Genomic DNA, 13,956 nt, shown 5'->3' with positions numbered 1-13,956 from the left:
TTGATTAATAATGAATTATTATCTATTATTGTTTATTATTCCAAACATAATTTATTTTAATATTTTGATAATAATTAGATGGATATTATTGATTGCTATGGTACGCTGTGATATTATAGGTTAGGAAAAACTGCCAGATTTGGTACCAGATTAGGGAATGAAGACATCAATCAAGACATCGCAATTATGAATTCTATCTTAATAAAGACTTTTCATATTTATAAATCAAAGAGACTCTCAAAAGTTACAAGAAGAAGCAACTGATATCCGGAAGTCTCAGAAGGTAACAGGTGTGAATGCTGAGTGTTATAATAGACTGTGTCCATTACATACAATACAATTGTAATGCACACGCCCGGGATGAGCGGCGTGTGCGTGTGATTGTAGTGATTCCACTGGACCGTGCCGGAGAGTGAATGCCTGGAGGGGCGTAACTAGGTATTCACCCGATCCGACCAGGGTCGCACGACGGCATACGACGCCAGTGCACCAAGGAGGAACCGAGCAGAGGGACCAGGTGCTACTCCAGGACAGACCCCGGACACGGCTGTTGACCCACACAGGGGAATACAGGAACAGACTGGTAGGCTGGCACACAGACTGGTGGGTATAGGCAGGCACGACTGGTATGCAGGCAGGCGGGTATGCAGGCAGGGGGGTACAGGCAAGCACAGCTAGAGTGCAGACAGGGAGGCACTAGCAGGTAGGAACACAGGCGGGATAGGACCCAGTACACACTGGGACTCAGGAACAGAACCACAGATGTGGCGGACAAACACAGCAGAGTGAGACCTCCCAGAGAGGTGAGCGAGAACAGGGCAGGACAAGGCCGCCTGGAGCGGTGAGCAAGAGTAGAGCAGGACAAGGCCGCCAGGAGCGGTGAACAAAGGGTCAGAGCTGAGCGAGACTGCCGGAGCATTGAGCAAGAGTAAAGCAGGACGAGGCCGTCTGGAGCGGTGAGCAAGAGTGGAGCAAGACTGCCGGAGCAGTGAGCAAAAGGATAAGAGCGGAGCGAGACTGCCGAAGCAGCGAGCAAAAGGGTCAGAGCGGAGCAAGGCTGCCGGAGCAGCGAGAAAAGGAGTCAGAGCAGGCTAGAACCGCCGGAGCGGTGAGCAAAGGAGTCAGAGCAGGCTAGAACCGCCGGAGCGGTGAGCAAAGGAGTCAGAGCAGGCTAGAACCGCCGGAGCGGTGAGCAAAGGAGTCAGAGCAGGCTAGAACCGCCGGAGCGGTGAACAAAGGAGTAGGAGCAGGCAAGAACCGCCGGAGCGGTAAGCAAGGCAGAGCAGAGGGGACAGGGCTCTGTTCACACGGAACAGACAGGAAGAGAAAGGCAGAGCCAGATACCCACAGGATACTTGCAGTGAAGTAGCGAGTGGACCAAAAACTCACAAACGGGAGTACAGAGACAACAAGCAGGAGTTAGGTACGAGTTCAGACTCTGCAGAAAAAGGAAGGGAACGGACATAGAGGCAAAACAGGTAAAGGATAGGAAAGAGTACAGACTGGAACTGAGTGTACAGAGGAGACCGACACTGCAGCGGGATACAGGAGCGGGTCTGGGAATACGGCCCCCAGAGAGGCGGGACGAACAGGCAAGGAGCGTGTTCAGACAGGACAGACAAGATACAGGAACAGGTCTAGGTAATCGGCCCCTAGAAGGCGGGAGGAACAGGCTAGGAGCGTGTTCAGACAGGACAGACAAGATACAGGAACGGGTCTAGGTAATCGGCCCCTAGAAGGCGGGAGGAACAGGCTAGGAGCGTGTTCAGACAGGCCTGGAAATACAGCCTCCAGGATAGGCAGACAAGAGAACACAGACAGGACTCAGTTCAGACACGGGAACTGATACCGCAAGGCAGGAGACATAGACAGGACTCAGTTAAGACACGGGAACTGATACCGCAAGGCAGGAGACATAGACAGGACTCAGTTCAGACACGGTAACTGATACCGCAAGGCAGGAGACAAAGAACGGGACCTGGCACCTACAGAGTGCAAGCACACACTGAATGAAACACTATGCTCAGGCAGGGATTGATTGCCGCAGCTGGGTTATATACCAGGTGACAGACAGCAATAGGCTGAGGACGCACAAGGGGTGTGACCCACAGCAGGTACAAAAAGCAGGAAGTGATCGGGTGCCGCCCTTAAGCAGCAGAAACAGACACAAACAGACAGCATGGAGGGAAGCCAGAGAGACATTCTGGACAGGAGATCAAGTGCGCGCTCTTGCACAGTGGGAGATGGACCACTATGCAAGGACGCCGCCAGGTATGTTACAGTACCCCCCCCCCCTTACGCCCCCTCTTCTTCAGGCCTGCCAGAATCTTCCGCAGGGAATTCGAGGGCCAATTCTTCACTTCGAAGAGATCACTTCCACTGTCCACCGGAAAAACTGGTCTCCTCTGGGTAGCTAGGATGCTACCTCCCATCCAGCCACCCTTAGCAACAGACGAAACGGGTGGAGTACCAGGAACAGCACACAAGGAAGTCTCTCTCCACATATTTTCAGGTGGCACCCCAGAGAGTACAGGAGACAACTGGAAGTCCTCCACCGGGTTGGAGGGGGACAGAGACTTGGGGGTAATCTCTGCTTCAAGGTACATCTTGTCAAGCTCACAGGAAGAAATAGACGGGTTATCAGGTACATAATGAGGAAAAGTCACTGTCTCTTTGTTATCTGGTGGTACCCCGGAGGATTCAGGAAACAACTGGAGGTCCTCCGCCGGGTCAGAAGAGTGCAGAGGCTCAGAGAAAACATCTGCTTCAGAGAACACTAGGTCGGACTCACTGGACGAAGCAGGCGAGGTATCGGGTACCGAGTATAGGAAAGTCTCTGTCCATTCACCACCAGGTGGCACCCCGAAGGGTTCTGGAGACAACTGGCGGTCCTCCGCCTGGTCAGAGGGGTGTAGAGACTCACCGGTAACCTCTGCTTCAGAGTACACTAGGTCGGACTCACTGGACGAAGCAAGCGAGGTATCAGATCCAGGATATAGGAAAGTCTCTGTCCATTCACCACCAGGTGGCACCCCGAAGGGTTCTGGAGACAACTGGAGGTCCTCCGCCTGGTCAGAGGGGTGTAGAGACTCATGGTTAACCACTGCTTCGGAGTACACTAGGTTGGACTCAGTGGACGAAGCGAGCGAGGTATCAGGTACAGAGTATAGGAGAGTCTGTCCTTTCGCTACCAGGTAGCACCCCGAAGGGTTCTGGAGACAACTGGAGGTCCTCCGCCTGGTCGGAGGGGTGTAGAGACTCGGGAGTAACCTCTGCTTCGGAGTACACTAGGTTGGACTCACTGGACGAAGCGAGCGAGGTATCAGGTACAGAGTATAGGAGAGTCTCTGTCCTTTCGCTACCAGGTAGCACCCCGAAGGGTTCAGGAGACAACTGGAGGTCCTCCGCCTGGTCGGAGGGGTGTAGAGACTCGGGGGTAACTACCACTTTGGGGTACCCATTGTCATGCTCACAGGACGAAGCGGACAAAGTATCGAGTACCGGGTGTAGAGAAGTCTCTCTCCATTTGTCATCGAGTGGTATCCCGGAGGATTCAGGAGGCAACAGGGGGTCCTCCACCAGGTAGTAGAGGTGCACAGACTCTGAGGTAACCACAGCTTTGGAGCATCATTGGACATGCACACCGGTTAAAGTGGGTGAAGCATCTGATGCCGGGTGCAGGAAGTTCTCCTGTGTGGAGTCTGGATGGGCAGAAGTCTCTTCGGGCAGGAGAACTAGTGCACTACCCACGCACATTACCCGTTGGGGCTTCTCCGGGATACAGGGAGATGAAGCTTCAGTAGGGACTTCAAGGTTGGGGTCAGGAGGTCTCAGGGAGGACAGACCCTGGCGTGACGGCTTGCCTCTACGTCTAGCACGTCTGGACTGCCTCTTGAGGTTGGGAGAAGTATTCCGGAAAGCGTAGTCACCCTGTGAGGATTCTGGGTGGGCAGTAGTCTCATTGGGCTGAAGGACTATTGCGCTACCCACACACATTACCCGTCGGGGCTGCTCCGGGATATTGGGAAGTGAAGCTTCAGCAGGGGCTTCAGGGTTAGGGTCCTCGAAGACCATACGAAAGGCCACCAGGAAGGCCTGCAGGTCAAGGACGACAGGATCCCATGCTTCCCATAGGGGGGTGACCCATTTCAAGGCATCACCCGCTAGGTAGTCAATCATAAAGGCCACTTTAGCCCAATCGGAAGGAAAATAGAGAGGGTAGGCCTTAAAGTGTAGCATGCATTGCTCCACAAATGCACTACACTGTCTTGGATCCCCATAGTAACGTGGCGGATGCGCAGGAACGAGAGCTGATAGATCCATCTGGACGGTGCGTAATTCGCCTGGAACTCAGCTAAGGAAAAAAAAAAAAATTATTTATTTATTTTAATGCATGTATTCGCTGGAAAACTTCTCAGAGAGCGAAGGCCGTGGGGCTCAACGGGAACCATGGCCTGAGCATGCTGTAATGCACACGCCCGGGCTGAGCGGCGTGTGCGTGTGATTGTAGTGATTCCACTGAACCGTGCCGGAGAGTGAATGCCTGGAGGGGCGTAACTAGGTATTCACCCGATCCGACCAGGGTCGCACGACGGCATACGACGCCAGTGCACCAAGGAGGAACCGAGCAGAGGGACCAGGTGCTACTCCAGGACAGACCCCGGACACGGCTGTTGACCCACACAGGGGAATACAGGAACAGACTGGTAGGCTGGCACACAGACTGGTGGGTATAGGCAGGCACGACTGGTATGCAGGCAGGCGGGTATGCAGGCAGGGGGGTACAGGCAAGCACAGCTAGAGTGCAGACAGGGAGGCACTAGCAGGTAGGAACACAGGCGGGATAGGACCCAGTACACACTGGGACTCAGGAACAGAACCACAGATGTGGCGGACAAACACAGCAGAGTGAGACCTCCCAGAGAGGTGAGCGAGAACAGGGCAGGACAAGGCCGCCTGTAGCGGTGAGCAAGAGTAGAGCAGGACAAGGCCGCCAGGAGCGGTGAACAAAGGGTCAGAGCTGAGCGAGACTGCCGGAGCATTGAGCAAGAGTAAAGCAGGACGAGGCCGTCTGGAGCGGTGAGCAAGAGTGGAGCAAGACTGCCGGAGCAGTGAGCAAAAGGATAAGAGCGGAGCGAGACTGCCGGAGCAGCGAGCAAAAGGGTCAGAGCGGAGCAAGGCTGCCGGAGCAGCGAGAAAAGGAGTCAGAGCAGGCTAGAACCGCCGGAGCAGTGAGCAAAGGAGTCAGAGCAGGCTAGAACCGCCGGAGCGGTGAGCAAAGGAGTCAGAGCAGGCTAGAACCGCCGGAGCGGTGAGCAAAGGAGTCAGAGCAGGCTAGAACCGCCGGAGCGGTGAGCAAAGGAGTCAGAGCAGGCTAGAACCGACGGAGCGGTGAACAAAGGAGTAGGAGCAGGCAAGAACCGCCGGAGCGGTAAGCAAGGCAGAGCAGAGGGGACAGGGCTCTGTTCACACGGAACAGACAGGAAGAGAAAGGCAGAGCCAGATACCCACAGGATACTTGCAGTGAAGTAGCGAGTGGACCAAAAACTCACAAACGGGAGTACAGAGACAACAAGCAGGAGTTAGGTACGAGTTCAGACTCTGCAGAAAAAGGAAGGGAACGGACATAGAGGCAAAACAGGTAAAGGATAGGAAAGAGTACAGACTGGAACTGAGTGTACAGAGGAGACCGACACTGCAGCGGGATACAGGAGCGGGTCTGGGAATACGGCCCCCAGAGAGGCGGGACGAACAGGCAAGGAGCGTGTTCAGACAGGACAGACAAGATACAGGAACAGGTCTAGGTAATCGGCCCCTAAAAGGCGGGAGGAACAGGCTAGGAGCGTGTTCAGACAGGACAGACAAGATACAGGAACGGGTCTAGGTAATCGGCCCCTAGAAGGCGGGAGGAACAGGCTAGGAGCGTGTTCAGACAGGCCTGGAAATACAGCCTCCAGGATAGGCAGACAAGAGAACACAGACAGGACTCAGTTCAGACACGGGAACTGATACCGCAAGGCAGGAGACATAGACAGGACTCAGTTAAGACACGGGAACTGATACCGCAAGGCAGGAGACATAGACAGGACTCAGTTCAGACACGGGAACTGATACCGCAAGGCAGGAGACAAAGAACGGGACCTGGCACCTACAGAGTGCAAGCACACACTGAATGAAACACTATGCTCAGGCAGGGATTGATTGCCGCAGCTGGGTTATATACCAGGTGACAGACAGCAATAGGCTGAGGACGCACAAGGGGTGTGACCCACAGCAGGTACAAAAAGCAGGAAGTGATCGGGCGCCACCCTTAAGCAGCAGAAACAGACACAAACAGACAGCATGGAGGGAAGCCAGAGAGACATTCTGGACAGGAGATCAAGTGCGCGCTCTTGCACAGTGGGAGATGGACCACTATGCAAGGACGCCGCCAGGTATGTTACAACAATTCACACCACTGATCACCGGGACGGCAGAGGACGATGATCCTATATGAACTGTGTTGTGTTCAAGTTTCATCACGTTCCAGTGGTTTCCTATCACCTGCAACGCTTCAATGAAAGCTGGTGAACAGGTAATACCTGGCATATGTGTCCTGTATATAAAGGACTGAGTACTGGTTATGGGGCTATATAAAGCAGGGAAGTGTCAAGTTAACCCTTGCTTTACTGACCAAAGACGTCACATCTGTTCCAAAAGTGACACGAGACCAGTGCGGACGACACGGAAGATTCCAGAACTATCCAACGTAAGTCCAGGTGACATCACACAGATATTAAAGCTACATTTCATCCATGGACTTTGTTTTTTCTTATCAATTGACACATGATCTTTCTAATAAAGAATACAGTTTATAGACTGCACAATAATGAATACAATTATGGACTGTACAATATCTACACGCTGTCATTTATTTCAAAGGAGTTTTCATCTAAAGACTGTTATAAAAGAACCAAGAAGAAGACGAGACGAAGACCCGATGACATCAGATGATGACGATTGGACCCGCGATAGCTTCGATTTAGATATAGGGAAGTATAATTATACATATTAAATGAATATTAGTCACGGCTTACCATAACATGAATTCACATCATTATATAACAATAATCAGATATTGACATTATTATTATTATTATTATTATGGAAATTTAATAATATTGCCAAGGAAGAAGAAAAGGAAAAAAAATGATTGTTATCCTAATGATAAACCTGTCTTCTTTTGAGGATTTTTCAGTCCTTTTTATCCTCAAAAAGGGGGGAATGTTAAATAATTATTATTCGATAATCATTTTTCTTAAATCTGAGTTCTATGCCTCAGCCATCGTGTCTAGTTGACATGCGCTATTTGTGTGTGTATTTTTGGTTCACTACCATATGTAGAACAGGTGTGCCATACGACCGGCTATAAAAGCCCATGGTACAGAAAGGGGGGGGCTCTCTTGCTCTGCCCACCCCACAAGACACAGAATCTTCATGCTGAGAAGTATCTGACATGTAGGCCTGGACACGTGCTGGACAAAGACATGATTTACCAGCCAGGATCCAAGGAAAGATGGGTGAATCTCAACAATTAAGCTAATTATGGACAAATGGACAATTACTTTATAACTAATTATTGTATGTACCTGCTGCAATCTGATTCTATTTAATGGACAATCCAAGAATAAATAGATACATTTTTTTTATAAGAATATCGTGATATTGATACTTTGCGAAGTCCTCAGTAGAAAAAAATAATACAGAAAGAGTATTATTTTACAGTGTTACAGGGGCCCACTGAGACCCTTTCGCCCAGGGCCCACGAAAACCTGGAGCCGGCCCTGGTTGAAAGCAATGATGGAGGAGGGAGCTTCATGTGACACTCCCTCTCCCATCATTCCTCCTCTGCGTCTGACGCAGCGGCATGATGACGCGCCACGCTGTGTCAGACAGTGGAGCTGGCAGCTGCTGAGGTGATCAGCTGCAGAGACTGAAGCAGCAGGGAACGAGGAGCGGTAAGTATGTATTTATTTATTTATTTATTTTTAAATCAGTGTGTCCTGATAATACTGGAGGACTGGGGCTGCATTTTACCCTATGGTGGGGGACCGCATTTTACTCTTTGGGGGGCTGCACTATACTGCGTACAGGACCATGGGGAGTGCATTATACTGTGTGCAGGACCATGGCGAGTGCATTATACTGTGTGGAGGACCATGGGGTGTGCATTATACTGTGTGGAGGACCATAGGGTGTGCATTATACTGTGTGGAGGACCATAGGGAGTACGTTATACTGTGTGGATGACCATAGGGAGTGCATTATACTGTGTGGAAGACCATAGGGAGTGAACTATACTGCGTGGAAGACCATAGGGAGTTCATTATACTGCGTGGAGGACCATAGGGAGTGCATTTTACTGCATGGAGGACCATAGGGAGTGCATTATACTTAGTGGAAGACCATAGGGAGTGCAATGTACTGTGTGGAGAACCATAGGGAGTTCATTATACTGTGTGGAGAACTGTGGCACCCCAGGGGTCTGGTTTCCACAGTAACAGCAATGTTATGTCTGAGAGCAGGTGGGAGGTCTCTTGGTCAGGAATCCTATGCATGCCACACCTCCTGCCCAGTCCTGGGAGGGGAAGAACTTCCCCTGTATAAACCTGGGGCTGAGGCAGGGTTAGAGGGTTCAGAGGGAGAGTTCAGCCAGGAGGGCTGACAGGGAGCTGTGGCTCCGGCTGGGCCCAGCTCCTGGGCCATGCCAGAAGTAGAGAAGAGAAGCAGCATAGGAAGAAACAACAGGAGCTCTGTGGGAGCAGTGTTACAAAGAGTCAGGGGCTGGCAGCTGCAGAGCTCGCCCTGACTGAGAAGATTTCTTACCGGACCCGGAGTCCGAGGCTGTGGGGACTAACTCCTACCCAGCAGCAGAATCCGTCAGGCAGGGGATTTCAGGTCCTCTGGCCAAGAAACCCGAAGGCACGGTCACACGCATGGGACCAGCACCGCCGTCGTGGAGCGGAAGCTACTAGAAGGCCCCGAGTCACCGGCCATACGGGTGAGCACCACACGGTACACTCAGGGACGTGGGCTACTTATACTCGCTTCTAGCAAGGTAGCCAGAAGAGTATCGTTAGTTTGGGAGGCCTACAACTCCGCCTGGCCAGGGGAGATCCCATCTGCTCAAGGACTGACCAGGCCCCAACCGCTAGCCAGTACTCCGGGAGGGTCTATCTTTGTCACCAGTAAAGACCCTGAACTACACCGCATCGTCTCTGAGTGGTTCCTGCTACCCCCATCATCCACGTCGGCTGCCCTGAGGCCATACCCCTCCCGTTGGGGGTTATACTGTCACGCTGCACAATCCTACCACCGGCCTCAGCGGTCTGCCCTGCAGCAGCAGCTCCTTAGCTGTACTCAACGGGTGGCGTAGTCGTCCAACATCTACCGCTAATACAGCGCCACTTAGTCTGACTCCCTGGGCACGGACCGGGTCACCGCCACGAGACTACAACCCTCAACAGATCCGGCTCCGGGTAAGCTCCCGCGTGTGCAACGCTGCGCGACACAGGCCCAGGGGCGCGTCAGAACCATAGGGAGTTCATTATACTGTGTGGAGGACCTTAGGGAGTGCATTATACTGTGTGGAGGACCTTAGGGAGTGCATTAATCTGCGTGGAGGACCATGGCGAGTGTCTTATACTGTGTGGAGGACCATGGCGAGAGTCTTACACTGTGTGGAGGACCATGGTGAGGATCTTACACTGTGTGCACTTTCTGCTGCTCACGGCACTTTACTAAAACTGTGGATGGATGTTAGCAGAAATAACCATATCAAACCCACTAAAATGTAACGCTAATTCCCAGGTGCCGGTACGTGTGATCCTGATGCGGCACACTGTTGCCACACGTGTGACAAACAGGGACACGGGACACGGATATCTCTGGTACCGTTTTTTCCTTTCCGGTACTGGAAATATATGGACGTGTGAAACCGGCTTTATAGGGAGTCTGGCCGACTGACAGCGGCTCACCGCTCCTGCAGCTGCACGATCTCGCGACCTAAACACAACAAGGTAAAGGATTGAACTTTATAAAGACACAACGATCAATGACAATGATGTAAATGATTTATCACTTTTTATTAATTCTTCAATACCTTCAATATTTGTCACAGTTGTTAATAGTAAACTAAAATGTTCTATGGAGAAAAAAAAGACAAATGAGGAATAAACCTACACATTATTTCCCATATGACGGAGTATATCTTTTGGGTGTGTTCACAATTGGCTGTTTTTCTGCGGCAATAACACTGCACTTTAAAGTACGAGCTTAGTGAATGAGATTTCTGAAGTCTCATTCACATGCTGCGTTTCTTTTCTAGTGTTTTTAGTATTCTGCAGCTTGTCAATCGTTTTAGGGCCGTTGCAGCGTTTTTCACCAATTCAAATGAATGAGAAAAAAAACAATTAAAAACACAGCAAAAACGTGCGTATTTTACTCAATGTTTTTCCTGCCACCAGTTTGGTTTTTGTTGAACAAAAAATGCTGCAAAAATGCAACGTGTGAACTTACCCTTATACTGGTTGTGTTCTAATTGGAAATAAAAGAGAACGGTCATGATAACATGGAGATGGATTTTATTCTATGGAGTTTCCACTGTACACATTGCTCGGCAGCATCTGTTTGTGCAGAGTCGCCTCTTGAAGATTCTATCACAAGATTCCATCATGACATCACTGGTGATGCTCGCCCATTATGACATCACAGCTCACAGTCACTACTTCTACAATGTACACAGGGTAGCGGGTGCCATTTTGGCTCCATAGCTAGTTACTGAGCGCACTTACAGTTTCTCACTATGGCCGGATTTTTTCTGGATAATTTTCAGGTACAAGCACTATGGGGTATTCTTATCAACAATCGCCCTAACATTGTGCTTCTACCACCCGATGGCGTCCTCAGCTTCACTCACCGGCTGGTGGTGCAGCTAGTAAGGAACTGCCTGACCAAATACCAACAAGGTCATCTCACCTCAGAGTATGTGACGGATTTACTTCATAACATCAGGACATTACTACAGCAGGTAAATAGCGGACGCTCCGCACAAAACTTCTCCATATAGATAATTGAACCCGTTCTACACCCTAGTGACAAGCATTTTTATTGGTACAATTTCGGCACCATTTTTTTAAAGACACTGTGTCTGCGAATTCACACATAGAGTGTCTTCAATAAAATGGAGCCGGATAGCGTAGTATGCGCACACGCAAACCCCCATAGCCTCCCCACGTCCAGCAGGAGACCCCCATAGCCTCCCCACGTCCAGCAGAAGACCCCCATAGCCTCCCTACGTCCAGCAGGAGACCCCCATAGCCTCCCTACGTCCAGCAGGAGACTCTCATAAACTCCCCACGTCCAGCAAGAGACCCCCATAGCCACCCCACATCCAGCAGGAGACCCTCATAGCCTCCCTACGTCCAGCAGGAGACCCCCATAGCCTCAATGCATCAAGCAGGAGACCCCTATAACCTCCCCACGTCCAGCAGGAGACCCCTATAGCCTCCGCACATCTAACAGGAGACCCCCATAGTCTCCCCCGGTCCAGCAGGAGACCCTCATAGCCTCCCCACGTCCAGCAGGAGACCCCCATAGCCTCCCCATGTCCATCAGGAGACCCCCATAGCCTAAACACGTCCAGCAGGAGACCCACATAGCCTCCCCACCTCCAACAGGAGACCCCCTATAGTCTCCCCACGTCCAGCAGAAGACCCCCATACCCTCCCCATGTCCAGCAGGAGAACCCCATAACCTCCCCACCTCCAGCAGGAGACCCCCATAGCCCCCCACCTCCAACAGGAGACCCCCATAGCCTCCCCACATCCAGCAGAAGACCCCCATAGCCTCCCTGCATCCAGCAGGAGACCCCCATAGCCTCAATGCATAAAGCAGGAGACCCCTATAACCTACCCACGTCCAGCAGGAGACCCCTATAGCCTCCACACGTCTAGCAGGAGACCCCCATAGTCTCCCCCGGTCCAGCAGGAGACCCTCATAGCCTCCCCACATCCAGCAGGAGACCCCCATAGCCTCCCCACGTCCATCAGGAGACCCCCAGAGCCTCCACACATCCAGCAGGAGACCCCCATAGCCTCAATGCATCGAGCAGGAGACCCCTATAGCCTCCCCACGTCCAGCAGGAAACCCCCATAGCCTCCGCAGGTCTAGCAGGAGACCCCATAGCCTCCCGTGGTCCAGCAGGAGACCCTCATAACCTCCCCACATCCAGCAAGAGACCCCCATAGCCTCCCCACATCCAGCAGGAGACCCTCATAGCCTCAACGCATAGAGCAGGAGACCCCCATAGCCTCCCCATGTCCAGCAGGAGAACCCCATAGCCTCCCCACATCCAGAAGGAGACCCCTTTAGCCTCCACACATCCAGCAGGAGACCCCATAGCCTCCCCATGTCCAGCAGGAGAACCTCATAGCCTCCGCACATCCAGCAGGAGACCCCCATAGCCTCCCCTGGTCCAGCAGGAGACCCTCATAGCCTCCCCACATCCAGCAGGAGACCCCCATAGCCTTCCCACGTCCAGCAGGAGACCCCCATAGCCTCCACACATCCAGCAGGAGACCCCCATAACCTCCGCACATCCAGCAGGAGACCCCAATAGCCTCCCCACATCCAGCAGGAGACCCCCATAGCCTCCATACATCCAGCAGGAGACCCCCATAGCCTCCCCACATCCAGCAGGACACCCCCATAGCCTCCATACATCCAGCAGGAGACCCCCATAGCCTCCGCATGTCCAGCAGGAGACCCGCATAGCCTCCCCACCTCCAGCAGGAGACCCCCATAGCCTCCATACATCCAGCAGGAGACCCCCATAGCCTCCACACGTCCAGCAGGAGACCCCCATAGCCTCCGCACATCCAGCAGGAGACCCCCATAGCCTCCCCACATCCAGCAGGAGACCCCCATAGCCTCCATACATCCAGCAGGAGACCCCCATAGCCTCCCCACATCCAGCAGGACACCCCCATAGCCTCCATACATCCAGCAGGAGACCCCCATAGCCTCCGCATGTCCAGCAGGAGACCCGCATAGCCTCCCCACCTCCAGCAGGAGACCCCCATAGCCTCCATACATCCAGCAGGAGACCCCCATAGCCTCCACACGTCCAGCAGGAGACCCCCATAGCCTCCGCACATCCAGCAGGAGACCCCCATAGCCTCCCCACATCCAGCAGGAGAGCCCCATATCCTCTGCATGTCCAGCAGGAGACTCCCATAGCCTCTGCACGTCCAGCAGGAGACTCCCATAGACTTCTCACGTCCAGCAGGAGACCCTCATAGCCTCCACACGTCCAGCAGGAGACCCCCATAGCCTCAATGCATTGAGCAAGATACCGCATAACCTCCCCATGTACAGCAGTAGAACCCCATAAACTCCTCATGTCCAGCAGGAGACCCCCATAGCCTCCCAACATCCAGTAGGAGACTCCTATAGCCTCCCCACGTCCAGCAGGAGACCCCATAGCCTCTGCACGTCCAGCAGCAGACTCCCATAGACTCCCCACGTCCAGCAGGAGACCTCCATAGCCTCCACCCCTCCAGCAGGAGACCCCCTTAGCATCTGCATGTCCAGCAAGAGACCCCGATAGCCTCCCCACGTCCAGCAGAAGACCCCCATAGCATTCACACGTCTAGCAGGAGACCCCCATAGCCTTCCCCGGTCCAGCAGGAGACCCTCAAAGCCTCCCCACGTCCAGCAGGAGACCCCCATAGCCTCCCCACGTCCAGCAGGAAACCCCCATAGCCTCTGCACGTCCAGCAGGAGACTCCCATAGACTCCCCATGTCCAGCAAGAGACCCCCATAACCACCCCACATCCTGCAGGAGACCCTCATAGCCTCAACGCATCGAGCAGGAGACCCCCATGGCCTCCCTACGTCCAGCAGGAGACCCCCAT

The sequence above is a fragment of the Phyllobates terribilis genome, unplaced genomic scaffold (assembly GCF_046119375.1).
Source record: "Phyllobates terribilis strain yellow unplaced genomic scaffold, ASM4611937v1 Scaffold_247__1_contigs__length_2908721, whole genome shotgun sequence".
Taxonomy (NCBI): Eukaryota; Metazoa; Chordata; class Amphibia; order Anura; family Dendrobatidae; genus Phyllobates; species Phyllobates terribilis.
The sequence above is the reverse complement of the archived record's forward strand: the minus strand, read 5'-3'. Positions refer to the sequence as shown.